Here is a 15,543-nt window from a genome sequence, read left to right on the forward strand (position 1 = left end):
GAAAATCATCGAACTGCGGAGTATAAATTGATTCCAGGCCGAAACAGTCAGATTTGTCTCACATCATAGATTATGAACGAATCAAGGCTCAGTATATAGAAATACTATTCTCGACACATACATAATCATTTGTGTTTTGCTGTAAGCTTTTCACCTCATGAGGTGGGATAAGATAGTTTCCACCTTTGCAAGTCGGGCAGTGAAATTAAATAATTATAAATTACTCTCCAACTAGTTTGATAAGGAAACATTTAGTTCGTTCGACTGCTTTTTATTACTTGATGAACTGCGAGTTGACATGATCAGATTTTGTTATTTTTAAGACAAGTAGTTTTCAATGACACATAACTTTCTTCAGAGCTGTTATTTGATGCATACTCAGCTTGGTTTGTTATTTCGTAATTACCAGACTTACTTACAGCATAGTCGGTAATTCGAGCAGCATGCTAACTCTAGTGGATAATGCATATTCTCAGAGGCGGCGGACCTGCGTATCGAGGAAGCTCATCCCCCACCACGCGTAAAAACATTTTGAGGAATGAGCTTGGTTAGCGGGATTATAAAATCCAACTCGTTTATGAATTGAAGTCGAATTGAGTACCTTGCACGTTGACAAGATTTTCCTTTTCGTGAAATTATGTGAAATCGCTTGTCTACGCAGACAAACGCGAGGCAATTGCCGCCTCGGAAGAGAATATTCGACGTGCTGGCATGCTCAAACAAATCTTTAAAAATGGTCGGAATTTGTGCCTCTCGGGTGAAATATAATCGAGCCAGCCACGGCGGTTAGAGTTGGTGAGGCTAGGTGGATGATCTAGAGAGATCGCACGTGTACTGCTATATGTAGTTCATTGTGAAGCTATAGAAAAAACAACCCCTGTGTTCGAACTTATATATCCCGCCAGTTCGATAGGATGTATGAAGGTATGTGCTTATCCATCTCATCTTATTTCGTACGGCTTTTGCAGATGGAGTCTGGTAAGATGCCCAACCTTACAGCATGGATGCCAAAAGGGCAATGTTGAAAGCTCCACTACGAGAGGCTACCAAAACTGAGGGCAAAGGGATCACTAGATCTCTTACGATCGATCTTGGACCAAAAGGCTTTTGCGATTGCGCATGTGCCGATGGTGGCCCAGCGCTCGCCAAGCTATCGCGAAACCCAGGTATTTAGTAGAAGAACACAGGAACATACGGCAGCACCGACACTCCACCAACCTTTCCACAAGCTTTGACCCATCTGTAAAGAAACTCATTGCACATCTTCTATAACGGCTTTTTCCCTCCCACATCACCCTCGCCGGCGATTCCATGATCCAAGCCCGAAATAATTGTAAAAACATAATGACGAACCTTTGTCTTTTTATTAACTCAATATTCTTGGTCATAAAATAAGATTATATAAGTTTTATTTCTTCATGGAAAGACATCCTCTATAACTGCAACCCAATAAATAGTTTTGGTTTTAAAATAGAAATTAAATTTTAATGACAGCCTTAAACTTTATATTTTTAAAATCCGTAGGTTAATATTCAATCAGAAAATCAAAAAGAACCTTTAATATAAGTTTATTCAGGTAGTTGATTAATATATGGCCTTACTATATAACAACAAAAAATTTGATGTTTTGATTAATGTTCTGATTAATTTTATTGTTACCAAGAAATGTTCTATTGCTACCAAGAAATGTCGTTGGTTGGTTATCTGACTAACGTTTGAACGTAATCGACATATTAGCTCCAAAAAATTTAGCGGAGCATTTTGAAAACATATAATAATGCATATGTGCATTTGTTAATTAAGATGACAGTCTGAAAGACTGTAGTAGGTTTTAAGTTATTGTCAAAATATTAAAAAAATTTTTAGTCGGTCTTCGGCACCCGGTTATTTGGGTGATTTCTAAAATAAGTTGAAGTACTCCTAGCTACGCTTATGTCCAGAGTAGCATGCCCTTCAATTTCTATTAATCAGACCGGAGTTTATATATAGCATATCCTGCTTCTCACATATACATATCTCTCGCAAAAAGATCAACAATCTTCCATGACGATTTATTATGAGTTTAAGAAATGAAAGATGTACTCAAAAGCGAAAGAAGAGAGCTTCTGTTCTTCGCGCCAATTTCTCATGGTAAACTAATGTTATATCAGCACTAAAACAAACAATTTCCCTCAGCCGCAAGCAATTTATCATCTTTGGTTATTCTCTCGAGTAGTGGATGATATAAATATTGTGGTAGATTGGGGGAGTGAGTGGAGTTGGCGAGTCATTGAGGGAGTATGCGACTCGAAGAAATTTATTTTTTTGTTCTAACTTGTACAATAAATAATCCGAGCTATCAATGTAGACCCAAAATTCCGTTTAAAGCCTCTCAAGAAAATGTGCAGACACAGCGTTATGGAATAAAAGGGCATTCTGTTAAGAGCAAGATAAGAAATTATGCCACTTGAATGGCTACCGTTAAGTTAAAAGTRTTGATTTGTTGGTCGGGGTTAACAGTATTATGGTTTTTAGTTCACTTAATTTTCAGCTCACTTATATATAGCACCAAGAGATATTGGTATTCAGAGAACTGCTAAAACAAAAACATTTTACGAAAATCGTCAACAGACACTGCGTTACTCATATTTATTCTTGTGCTCTGTATTCTTCTTTATTCGTTGATAACGTGATGACGCTCCATAATATTCTGAGAATCTAAGCTCTATTTCAAGAAGGCATAGTATACACTTCAGTTATGAGACCTCACGAATTGTGAAATTGTATTTCTAACTATTTATATTAATAATTTTAAGTATTTGCCATTTGTGGCCAAACTTGAATTAACATGAGCAATAGTGCAAAAAGCGAGAATCAAAGTACTCCGCTATGCAAATGAAAGTGAAATCTGAAAGCGGGAGCAAAAATGGTAAATAGCAAAAACTGTGGTTAACATAAGTGCTGCTACCTGTCTCTTATACACATCTAGATGTGTATAAGAGACAGGTCTGCTAAACTGCAGTGCCCTTCCCTTACACTGAAAACCAACTATTACTCTTCCTCAGCGGGGGCTTGTAACATTGTGGAGTATTTAAGTGCAGAGGTTGTCCAAAAACAAAAAGTCAACCTCAGAGTAGAAGTAATGATTGAAGCACATAAATGTATCATGTGACATTAACACATGGATTTGCTGGTGTTGTTGAAGTTGTTGCATGCTTTTTGTTTAGCTGCCAAAAATGTTTCAATTGCTTGTGCCACAGTCGTTGCATCGAAGTCAGAGACACAACAAAGACGAAATCTGCGATATAAAACCAGAAGTCGTGTGATTTGTTAGTTTTCTTTGTTGCTTAGCATCTGCTTGGAAATTTAGCTTCTGAGCAATCTTTTATTTAGAAAAAGGAAATTTGTTTGCTTTATTTACGCTGAGACTCCTGTCCTTCTGGGTGTTTTAAGCAAAACATAGACTTTGATTATCTTTATTAAATTAAAAAATAACTTTAAGAATGTATTAAAATTTAAAAGGGAATAAACTATTTTCATTTAATTGGGACAAATAATCTTAGTCACCAATACAAGCAAACTAATCGTCATTAATTGATACTCAATTAACCATTGACATTTATGGAGGTCCCAGAAACACTATAATTACAAATTAATTAATAACCGTTTGGTGCCATTCAACACCTGAGTCTCTAAATGCATTCATCTGTATACTTGTGCTGCTAGTGACTGCTGCTTTGAAAGCAGCAAGCAACGGAACAAAATTTGCTTGAGATGGATGTGATAAAAATGCAGCAATAACAACAATAATAATTGAAGTGTGCAAGTGAAAGTCAAAGCAGAATTGCACAGAGTTCAGGCAACACAACAGAGTGGCTATCACAGTGCTTATCAATAACTGCGCCAACAACAAATACCGGAGTTCATCTGAGTGAACGTTGGTTGTTGTCTGTGATCACTTAGTTGCAACACTGTGTGCTTGCTGCATGCATGAGAAAGTGTTCACACAGGTGACATGAAGCATGTCATGCCGAGAGTACTTGTGAACACCTGCTGCTAGCGGCTCCTGTTGCCGGTACCTGCGGTATTGTCAGCAAGTTTCAAGTGCGTGTACCTCTTTGTGGGTGCTGGAAATCATTGTTTGACACGTGTGCTTCTCCACTTTTATTTAATGCAAATAGTGATACATTCCAGCATTGGGGGGAGAAAGCAATGCAAAATTTCTTTTTTGTTGCCACTGGTGGCATTCTAGTCTAGAAATTAAACAAAATTTACATTTTTTTAATAACTCGTTAGTTAAAAATCAAATACTCGTATATCTTCCTAAACGGATTTTTCAAAATTCAAAATATTTTCGAAGTTATAGCACGTTTAGTGTCGTGGCAACGTCGTGGACCAATTCAAGCTGTGGACGAAACTTATATCTCTTTCTTCTGGAAACTAACTCATCCAAGAGCTCATTTAAATGTGGCATTCTGCAAATTAAAAATGAGAAATTGAAATTTGCAATATTTAAAAACAAAAAAATCTTCAAGTTAAAAAAATAATGAGAAAATCGATCTTCATTTTCGAGTAGCCGGCATTCAATGAAGAAAAAAAAAAACGGTTTTGCAGCTTCTTGAAATAAAGATATTTGTGCTAACTAAGAATCAATTATTTTATTACTAAACAAATCACCGCAATTGTGAAAATCTTGGCGACGAGGATATGGCTCAAAGAACGCATATCTCAATAAATTTTTTTTAAATTAACTTTGTGTGCTCTTGAAATATAAAAAAAACAAGTTTCTTTGTGGAGTGCGAATATTTATTCTGAATTCGTTTTTGGAGGTGTTTTCAAAATGTCTGTGAGAACCGCTTTTGTGAGAAATAAACCACAAGTTATGTAAATTCAGGTATTTGCACGCAGCTGTACTTCTGCCGGCGAGGAAAAAGGGGAAAATGTTTTATCTTCCGGCGATCCAAAGTGGGGCATGAACTTTATTATTGCAATACTTTCATTATTGCAGCTCCATTTGCTTGTTATGCCGTCGTTGCGGCTGTGGCAGCAAAGCCACACCGGTATAACGGTAAAGGAAAAGGAAACAATTCGCAAAAATTGCAGAATTATTTCAAAATGCAAGATAAATAACAGCGAAGTGCACCAATTGTTGCAGCAGAGACAACGTGAATTGTGGCACACGGATAGTTAGTGCGACAAAAGTCAACAACAATAACAACAAAAGCTTCTGGGAAAAGTGTCAAGAATAAAACGAATAATGCAGATGCTACACAAGCAGGTACATGCCACAAAATGTGGCAAGTTGTGAGCTGTCAACAGTTCAGCGTGCCGCAAAGGCATTAGCATGGAAATGAGAAAACGCGAAAAGCACAATAACAGCATTGTCGATGGTTGCAACAATGCCACATTAGCGGCAACACCATTGCCACATTAACCGCGAACGAACAGTGACTTCTTTCTACAAGTTTCCATACTGCCACTTTGCTGCAATTTCCGGGTCGCACCTCGTTGTTGGATAATCGTTGGAAATTTAAATTTTTATGTGCCACACTTTACACCGTTGGATTGAAATTAGCCTTAATTTATAGTTCTTTTTTAATTTATAAATATTTAGTTTGAAAGCTGTAAGCTCAGGAAGTATTTATGCTAAGAATTTCTATTCAAAGTTGCAACATGTGGCCGCGTAAGTGTGTCTTTTCGTTTGCTTTGTTTATGTTGCAGGTTTTTTGGGTTCACTGAGTTGAAAGAAAAACGATATTTAAAATTATTTCTATAAAAAAATATTCACGAATATATATACAAACATACATACATACATATATATGACCACAGCTCAGCTGGCTGGTAGGAAAATGCGTGTTTTAAGGAGTCTTCAGAAAAAAAGAGAAAACCAAGCGTAAAAAAGGAAGAATTGGTTGCCTGCCTGTATCAAATCCACAACATAAATATTTAACGCACATGTTCATAAATTTCAAGAACCCGGCTGGCTACGTAAATAAATAAGCAAGCGGAATTCTTGTGCTCGACACTAAGTCCATGGGAACCACACTCCTTCTTGTAAATATGAACATTTCCGCATTAAGTTATTCGATTACACATAAGAGTCCATATAAAATAAATGAACAAACACACACAAACATGCCTAACCTCGTATGTGGCACGGCCCCCAAATGTATTGAAAAATGTCAAGGACGTAAGGAAATATTTGTTGTAGGCAATAATAACGGAGCATCTCCTTAGTGGAGAGGCGGGTGCCTAACGAGTCAATACAACGCTTTTCTACGCCTCGTCCCAAGTGGCAAGGATGTGGCGAGGCGCAACACAGCAGGAGGTGCTGTGCTGACATATAATTCGAGATTGGATGGAGCATGGCGGCACCGGGGCAGAGGGCCTTTGTGCATCAATTGATGCGGTGTAGATGTATGTATATGTGCATCCATGTGCGTTTCGATGAACTTGTGTCTTGGTACGCATTTCCTTTCGCTTGGTTTGCTTTCTTCTATTTTTATTTTTCTGCAATTTTTTTGCTTCTACTTTTCTACTGTGCTGTTTATGACTGCGGCACTGCCACACAACAACAAACATCCGACAACATTATGTAAACGTCCACCAAACATGAATTCTCGCGAACGAATGCGAATTTGTCGAGGCAATGGGGACACCTAGTTTTGGGCCTGCCAAAAAAGTTTAGTATGTGAATGTATGTATGTCAATGTGTTATGTGTATGTGTTAGGAGAGTGAGTTTTTATTTTTAAAGTAATGCCAATGGTGTTTTCGTGTTCATGTCGTTGATTTATTTTTTCCGCTGTTCTAATTGCAATCGCTGCGCTGTTTTTGTTGCTGTTGCACATCACCGCTCACGAGCCGCTTGTGGCCTCAATGCAGAGGCTGTGTCGCTTGAAGTTTGTTTTTTCACTCCTCTTTCATTTCCAGTGACAAATTTGCCCTACTGCGGCGAAAAATAAGTATGTTGTCTATCCACTCTTGTTCTTTTTCTTTCTGTCTCATTGCAGATTTGCTCATGCCCCAAACTTGTTGTGACCATTCCTGACAGCTTTATTCCCTAGCTTTGGCTGCCATTTTTTCAACGCAGACAAAATCCCGCTCGTCTTTACAACTGAATACACCTTGGTGGGAAAAATAACTCATCTTTCTGTGAAAATTGTTGTTGTTGCAATGTTTACAGTAATCGTCTTGGTTTGTTGAGTTGCAGCCGAAATGAAGTGTCTTCAATTTGCATTTGAGATAAATTTGACTTTTCTGACAGCCAAAATGAAATCTTTTGCGGAAACAAATTTTTATTTTAGGCTTGCAACATTTAAGAAAAACATTTGTTGCTCAATGTTTACAACTCGTTGGAGCTGTCAGGTGTTTGGAAACCAGGTGTATCAACCTCTGTATTGTGGTAAGGAAAGGTCTTGGTTCGAATGTTATAGAACTTTTTATACTCTCGAAATATGAAAAGATCAAAGGCGAAAAAATACTTTCAGGTGTTGCAAAAGTTTATACTAAGAACTTTTGCGAAACAATTCAAACGCATTAATCGAAGAAATCTGAATAGATCACAATCATTTACATTCATAACAAAAATTATTTTTATTTATTCGTGGCTCGATATCTCACATTTTCAACATTCAACTATTCACTACTATGTTATATTTACATGAAGAAACCTCACAGATTAACAAATATCTAAGGCATAAAGTCAAGCGCATCTTCGGGATTCGTATATTATGCCCTTTTGTCATCCATTTTAGGCAAGAGAATACACTCTTGTTAGAAACAGAATTTTCCGGAATTTCATTAATTTCTTTAAAAAGTTTGAAAATATGCTTATTAGGTATAAGGGACTAATGAAAGTATTGATTCTATTTCACAAATTTTGTAATTCATATGTTGTAAAAGGAAAATAATCAAATGTAGATTAAAAGTTTGTTATGTGGCAAGTAGGCGCGATTGTCCGATTTTGCTCATTATCACAGTGTATATAGAAATGGTTCGGTAAACTTAGATACCAAATTTGGTTGGAATTGATCAAAGTGGGCTATGCCACACCTATTGTCTAATTTTTATACTTGCTGCTATAAAGCCCTTATTCAGTGAGTTATCGCTCTTTTAGCAGCTTCCAACATAGCCATTCGAAGGATATCTTGCGCGGTAATTACTTATTTTTCCCCACTTTCGCAGTGTATGAAGGTTCTTAGAGGGTTTCCTCTGAGCAAAAGTGGCGCTAAACCCACTTTCTAAATACATTTTCCACAAGAGTCCTTGACTACTGCGATCTGTACAAAATTAATTTAGTAGCAGTGGATCAGTTACGTCTATCTGCAATACCGACGTCCCTAAGGTACCAATATACACATGCATATATCCCCTTTTTGGTCAAAATATTCGACGGATAGACAGTCACGGGATTTGATCTCATCTAGTCATCCTGATCATTTATGTATATATACTAGTATCCATTTCTATCCCGATTAGTTTTAGTAGTTTTATTTGCATTTAAAGAAGCATAACCGGTACTACTACAATTAGCAATTGTGGGACTACCATCAACCATGGGATGTTTCAGTGGTGAGAAAATTATAACAAGTGGTGATCAAAGAAGAGCTGGCAAGCAATGTGTGATTTTACAAATGCATTTGAAAGTATAAGTATTTCATATTCGGAGCACTGTAAGCTTTTTGAATACGAGAAAGACGTTTAAGCAAAGCAGACCAGCATTGTGTTTTTTATCGCAAACCTTTTTTTCAGTGTTCTCAAAGACACATATAAGTCCACCCTTCAGAAATTGCATCTGCACTGTTTTGGGTTGTGAGCGTGTTTCATTATTTATATCCTTATTTTTCCAACATGTTTAAAAATGTAATTAAATGCACTCTTCCACATAATTTTAATTATTTATTTAAGGGGTAAGTGCATCTACCATATGTATTAACTATAAGACTAATCAATCATTGGTTTATTCTTGCCTTTACTTTCCGAAGATAATATAGTATTTATTCGAAAGGTTGAATTTCGCAATGAAAACAACTATATTAAAAGCAATTTCACTCCGGAATTTCATGCGTTGAAATGAATTATAAATATGTATTCTCAAAAAGCTCAGTTGTTTGTTTATGCATTCCAAATATTTGTCGCGTTTTAATTATCCGCTCGTGAGCGAACCACCAAAATTCACAAATGAATTGTAAACTGCTTAAATAAGCTAAAATATCAGATCAAATGATGTAGAAAAGGAACGAAAAAACTTGACTTAAGAATTCTGCAAAATTAATACCTAAATTAAAAACAAATAATATTTAAAAGTAAATTGAATATTTATTGGTAATTTATTACCATTTATATCAACGTTTTTTCATTCCAACAAAGTCTGAGACCAAAATAGAAAATGATTGTTCACACTTTAATTTTGGCATTTTAAAATATCCCACTTTGCGCTCTAAGCACATCTGGTGCTGATTTAATCGCGAAGCCTAACGACACACGCCTCCACATTTAAAGCAGATTTGTCGTCTCGTGCACCGTTAATTATTGCTACTATGAACTTCTGCACTTTTCAAAATGTTTCTCCACCTTTTCAGGAACGCAGCATGAGCGCCTGGGAAAAAAGTGATTCTACACTGTGGGAGGCTTCGGCCCAGGAAATAATTCAAAACACTTCACAATGACGTTCAAGTGAATGCGTAGGTGTATGGCAGTGAGAAATTTAGTGAGGCGTTGTGAACATTGTCGTAAATTATGCTCCAGTGGAGTGCCATTAACATTATTCTTGCATGGATTGCTGTTTGTAATTGCCTTTGTTTCCGTTGTTTTTACTTAGCACTGTATAAAAGATTTAAGTAAACTCCTGCCGATATTGCCATAATTTAAATGAAATGTGGGACCTAACAATAATACCTCCAAAAAATATTAAGAATTTAATTTTCTAAACTTTATGCGAGTCTTTTAATATTTATTTATCATTTAACAGCTGCTTTACATGAGCCACTTTATTTTTCGTCTCTAACGGAAAGCATTTTATTCGCTATGCTTAGATCACATAGGCAATTATCAACATATCACGATCATACTTTCAAACACTTACACATATATACACACAAACCAAAACGTAAATCATTTAATGACTGTACCGAATAACTGCATTGTTTCAATTAATTTTAATGGCAGTTACGAAGCTAAGCACGGAGCTGCAGGCGCAATCGATCTTCAAATTAATGCTTAAGGCATAGTAGGATATTGAGGCAAGTAATTGCTTTTGCTTTTTTTACGTTTATTTCCATTCCATTAACATTAATATTTTTTATTTTTTTTTTGCACTTAAAGGCAAATTGCTAAAGCAACTGTAAGCTAGAATCCTCAAAATTACCACATTATTCTAATATGGAACTAAGATTTCCTTTTCGGCCCATTCAAGAAGATATATATAGTATATGGCACTTTGCTCGCATAAAATATAACACTGTCGAATTAGACATTCACAAAACGTTCTGTGGCCTTTTACTTGTTAAGCATTTGGCAACTTTTGGTCGGTCAAGTGGAAGAAAGCAAAAGCAAATGACCATTGGCACACAAATATGACTAAACAAATATTAATAATGAGTTGTCTTGGGCTGAGCACATTGTTGCGATTTGATTGCATCAAATAATTACGTAATTTGAATAATAACATAATTGGTAATTTAACGGGTCACGAGATACATAAACTATTAAATAAAATAAAAAGTTTTGGATATGCATACACTGTGTAGCCTTTCCAGCACTTTTATTTTAGGATCAGTAAAATGAAAGTGAAATGATTGCATCCACTTCGAAGAAAAGTGGAATTTACTACATATAATTAATTTTTAGCTAAAATATTATTAATGAATTTCTGACTCAAAGAAAGTCTTTTTATTCGCAGTTGTAAATGCATTACTTGTAACATTATCATTCCTTCATAATTTTTGAAAAAAATCACAAATCTTTCAGTATAAATAAAAAAACTAAAAATTATTAAATTGAGATCATAAAGTATTACAATCTACTATTATTAAAAACTGTGTTCACTTGGGGCTATGCGACTTTAAGTTACACTAATAGTCGATGTCCACTTTCCCTAATAAGCATGTTACTTTTAAATATCACCTTGGCACTTAATACAGGAAATTTAATTTTTGAAATTTATTTCTCAGTTAAAGTGTGATTTGAAGAATGCTACTGACATAATAAAGGCGTTCCGTCAAAAGCGGGGAGATGAAAGCATTTCGTCAAAAGCCAGTCAAAATGCGGCTTTGCACAGAAATGACAACGAAAGCCAAAAAAAGAATGCAACACAACATTACGAATATTCCAGTAGCATTAGCTCTCGTGGAGGCGGAGAATCAGAAGCGGAAAGGAAAACATTCAGAAGCTACAATGCACATTGTTCCCACTTTCACGGCCACAAGTCCGATTGTTGTGAGCAGCCACAGGCGAATGAATGAACAAGAAAAGATTTGCGCTCGCACGTGCCGAGGAAACGCACACGAATCAAGCATAAACTTACTTTAAGTTGGAACAAGTAAGGAAGAGCTAAGTTCGGGTATAACCAAACACTTTATACTCTTGCAACTTGCAAGGATCAAAGTCACGGAAGTACCTTCAAATACTGAAAGTGAATGAATCAAGTGGAATTTAAAATTTTATTATATGCTAGGTAGGCGTAGTTCGATTTCACTCATTTTTATTAGTGTAGGAAAATCACTAAAATGACGTATACCGAATGTGGTTGAAATCGGTCGGGCGGGTCTCGAGATATGTGATTGGACCTAAAAGTGGCAGCTGCCAATTTTCAATTTTGACGCTGGTTCCATTAAAAACCTCTCATACCATCTTTGTGGTAAAAATTAAAGTCCGGTTTATTTAGTTTGTAATTTATCGCTCATTTAGTAGTTTTGAACAGTACCCATATAAGGAGAGTGAGCGGGGTTATCTTCCGGCTTTATCCATTTTCACCCTGTCGGTATTAGTTCTTATAATATTCCAGCTTAGCAAATTTGTACATTAAACTTATTAAAGGGCGGAGCCACGCCCACTTTTGCAAAAAATTTTGCTCACAGTTGCCCTCGCTACCGCGGTCACCAGTATTACAGTTTTTATCTTAACGGAGACCTTATTTATGGCACTTTATAAGTTTTTCAGTTGATAGCGCTTTGTGGGCGTGGCAGTGGTCCGATCACGCCCATCTACGAACTCGTAATTTTTTCACTAAGGAACGCGCTCACCAAGTTTCATCAAGATATCTCAATTTTTGCTCATGTTACAGCTTGCACGGACGGACGTACGGACGGACAGACAGACAGACAGTCACCCAGTTCAACTCGTCTCGTCATCCTGTTGATTTATATAAATATAACAGTATATTTATCTCGATTTGTTTTAGGTGATACGTGCAACGGTTACGGGAACAAAACTATTATGCTCTGTAGCGACAAGAACCAAGACCATAAAAATGTAACGGTAAAGCGCAAAATGCAATCCCTGCCAAAGAAAACATTAAAAAGCAAAAGCGCAAAATTAAACGCAAACACAATCTCACAAAGGACAAAATAATAAAAATGAGGAAGTAGAATCACTAAAGTGCCTCACTTGCCACAAATTTGTTGCATCATGCAAAATAAAACATTTACATTTTTAATAAGCGCTAAATAATTTAGAACTAATGACTTTTGGTGCGTACATCTCGAAATTTATAGTAACGGTGATTTCGCTGTTCTCCCAGAGGCACGCTCCAGTCCTTGCTCTGCTTTTCACTATCACAACGGATATTACTGATGATGACGCTGATTTGGTGGCGGAAACCGTGAGCTGAGGCGCGGAAAGCACGAAAACGTTTAATTAAAATTTATGCACCCCCGCGGTTTGGAATTTTTTCTCTGGAAGAAACGCGCAATAGTAATAATTGCTCAAACACACACATACACATACACGTGCTTGAGTCTTTACTGAACACTGAGCGCTATGCTTGAACGCTACCACGACTTTCACTTAGATGTGGTGGCGCTATTTCGCCTGGACCATTTACTTATCGCCTATTTGAACTTAGCCACCACTTTACAATCACTGGCTTTCGAGATTTCACTTATTTTTTGCCGCAGTTCTGACAACGCGTCTGATAGCTGCGGCCAACTTGCAGGCAGCAAGCGTTTACTGTCCTGATGAAGCGCACTTTAATTCGCCGTTGTTATTTCACTACAAATAGTAATACTTTGTTTCCAACTTAAGGTAAGAAGTCAAAGCCAAAGGATAACCGGGAGCATAACGCACTTGCTGAAATCGTCCAGCAATGCAATTGACCGTGTCTGGCGAAGCAGCCTGAAAATCACGTCTCACAATTTACACCGAATTTCAATAATATAAAGAATGGGAATTTAAGTTTGAACACACTTCACGCTTGGGCACGGGCCACCAGAACGCCTCTCAACCGCGCAACACTTGGCAGCACAAATGTATATTTGTGGGACTTTACTCTGCCTGCTCTTGGCTTTTGCTTTAATTCTTTAATATCTTCTTCTATTTCCACATTGCTCGTTGCTGCCGACAAGTAGCGAACCGTCTCGTTCAAGCCCACGTTCTAAACTGAACTGTATCTCCGCTGCGACTGAGATAAAAAGCCAAGTGCCAGCCGAGTAGCCGAGTAATGAGCTGAGGCGGAAGGCGCAGATGCGAACATCGCGGATGCGGAGGCTGTGTATGGAGGTAGCGTTGCTGATATTGCTGGCTTTTGTACTTGTGTTGGTGCTAGTGCTGCTATTGCTGCATCCTTGAGCACATAATTGGTGTCCACGTGGTCCCTCGACGCTGCTGCGGTAGCATTTGCCGGAACTGTTGTCTTCGCGGTTCTCTGTTTACGATTTGCTTTGCTGTTGAAGCTAACAGAGGTGTTTACAGTTGGTTCATACCACTGCCTAGTTAGCAGTCATGTTGTCTGTTATGAGGCGGAAAAGAGTTCGTGTTGTGCCGATAGCAGTAAGTTCTGCATCGTGAGCTTCGGTGGCTGGGGTTAGCACGGTATTTAATAAAATAATATATAAGCAAAGAGAGCAGTGAATGCAATCAAAATATGAACCGCTCTGTTAACTCTATTAGAGAAGTGTACTAAATTTGTTGTTCATGCGCTCAATTTTCATTCCCTCTTTTTTCGGTTAAACTTAGGCTCTGATATATCAAACACATCAGATACGAGCTCTTTTCTGAATATGTCAAGTGTAAACAAACAAACAGAGAACCGTGAGTGAAATATGCAATCACGTGTTCTTAGCAAAACAGAGAGCATATTATAGAGGTAGAGAGTTTTCTTTGAACTCGCCCAAGGTGATTCATATTAGGGTAGCTGAAAACAGTTTTCTGAAAATTCGTAGTGAATCTCTGTATTAGGGATGCTGAGGGTCAGTATTTTTATATTTTCTATAAAAGGGAAATCAAAACTTTATTCTACACAATTACCGTATTATATGAATATTCTTGAATAAACATGATAATAGAAAGTGTATCTGTTTCTTTTTCCGCTAAATGTGATCATAATTTTTATTTATTTATTGAGTACACGAAGAATATATGGGAGTAAAGGATCAGCCGAGTTAAATAACTTTAAGAGCTATATTATAATTTCAGTTTTATTCAGAAAAATCAGATAATCTAATCCGAAATACGTCACTGAGAAATCAGAAAATAATAATTATTTTGTATATGATGTTTTGAAATTTCAAATTTATATACAAAAAAAAAAAAAAGTTAACTTCACAGGTGCACTTCTGTTAGTAACTATGTGTTCAGTTTGTATGGAAGCTATTTATGAGATTATCTTGTCCTCTTAAGCAGTAATCCATGCCGTCAAATGCGAAAGTATTCCATACAAGAACTTGATTCCGATCGTTCAGTTTGTATGATAGCTTTATGCTATAGTAATCCGAGCTGAACAATTTCTTCTGATATTAGATTATTGCTTTAGAGAATAACCTCTGCCAGCTTTTGTGAAATGTGAAAATTTTTCATACTCTGCCTTCTGGGTGTTACAGACTTCGTGACAAACTTAATATACCCTGTTCACCCTGTTCAGGGTATAAACATATATATTGTAACAGTTCGCAAGGATTATCAGAAATAACTGGACGCTCTAAATGAGGATAACCATTATATCCAGTTTTCTGTGTTGTAACCAGTCTTGATACATTGTCATACAATTTTTATCTCCATCATCCCTTTGGTTGAATTCGCAAATAGATCTGCGGTTGACTATCGCTCCTCTTGCCTTTCTTAACCCTTCTTCATAATTTTCTTTCTCATATTGCTGTATGAATATGGAAGTTGATTTAAATCGTCAAAGCTAAGTCCATTGTTTGGCAAAAACATGTAGCAAAAGTCTGAAAAGTGAAATAAATGATAAAACTAAATGAATATTATGAAAATGTCACTGTTGTTCACATACAAATACATATAACACAATAAATGTACATTCAGAAAGCAAAGATTTGTTTGATGGAGATAAGAAATGCCAGTGGGCCCCACAAAAACAGGCGTAGTATGTGTATGTGTTACCTAAT

The sequence above is a fragment of the Bactrocera latifrons genome, unplaced genomic scaffold, assembly GCF_001853355.1.
Source record: "Bactrocera latifrons isolate USDA-ARS-PBARC rearing strain unplaced genomic scaffold, ASM185335v1 scaffold_257, whole genome shotgun sequence".
NCBI lineage: Eukaryota > Metazoa > Arthropoda > Insecta > Diptera > Tephritidae > Bactrocera > Bactrocera latifrons.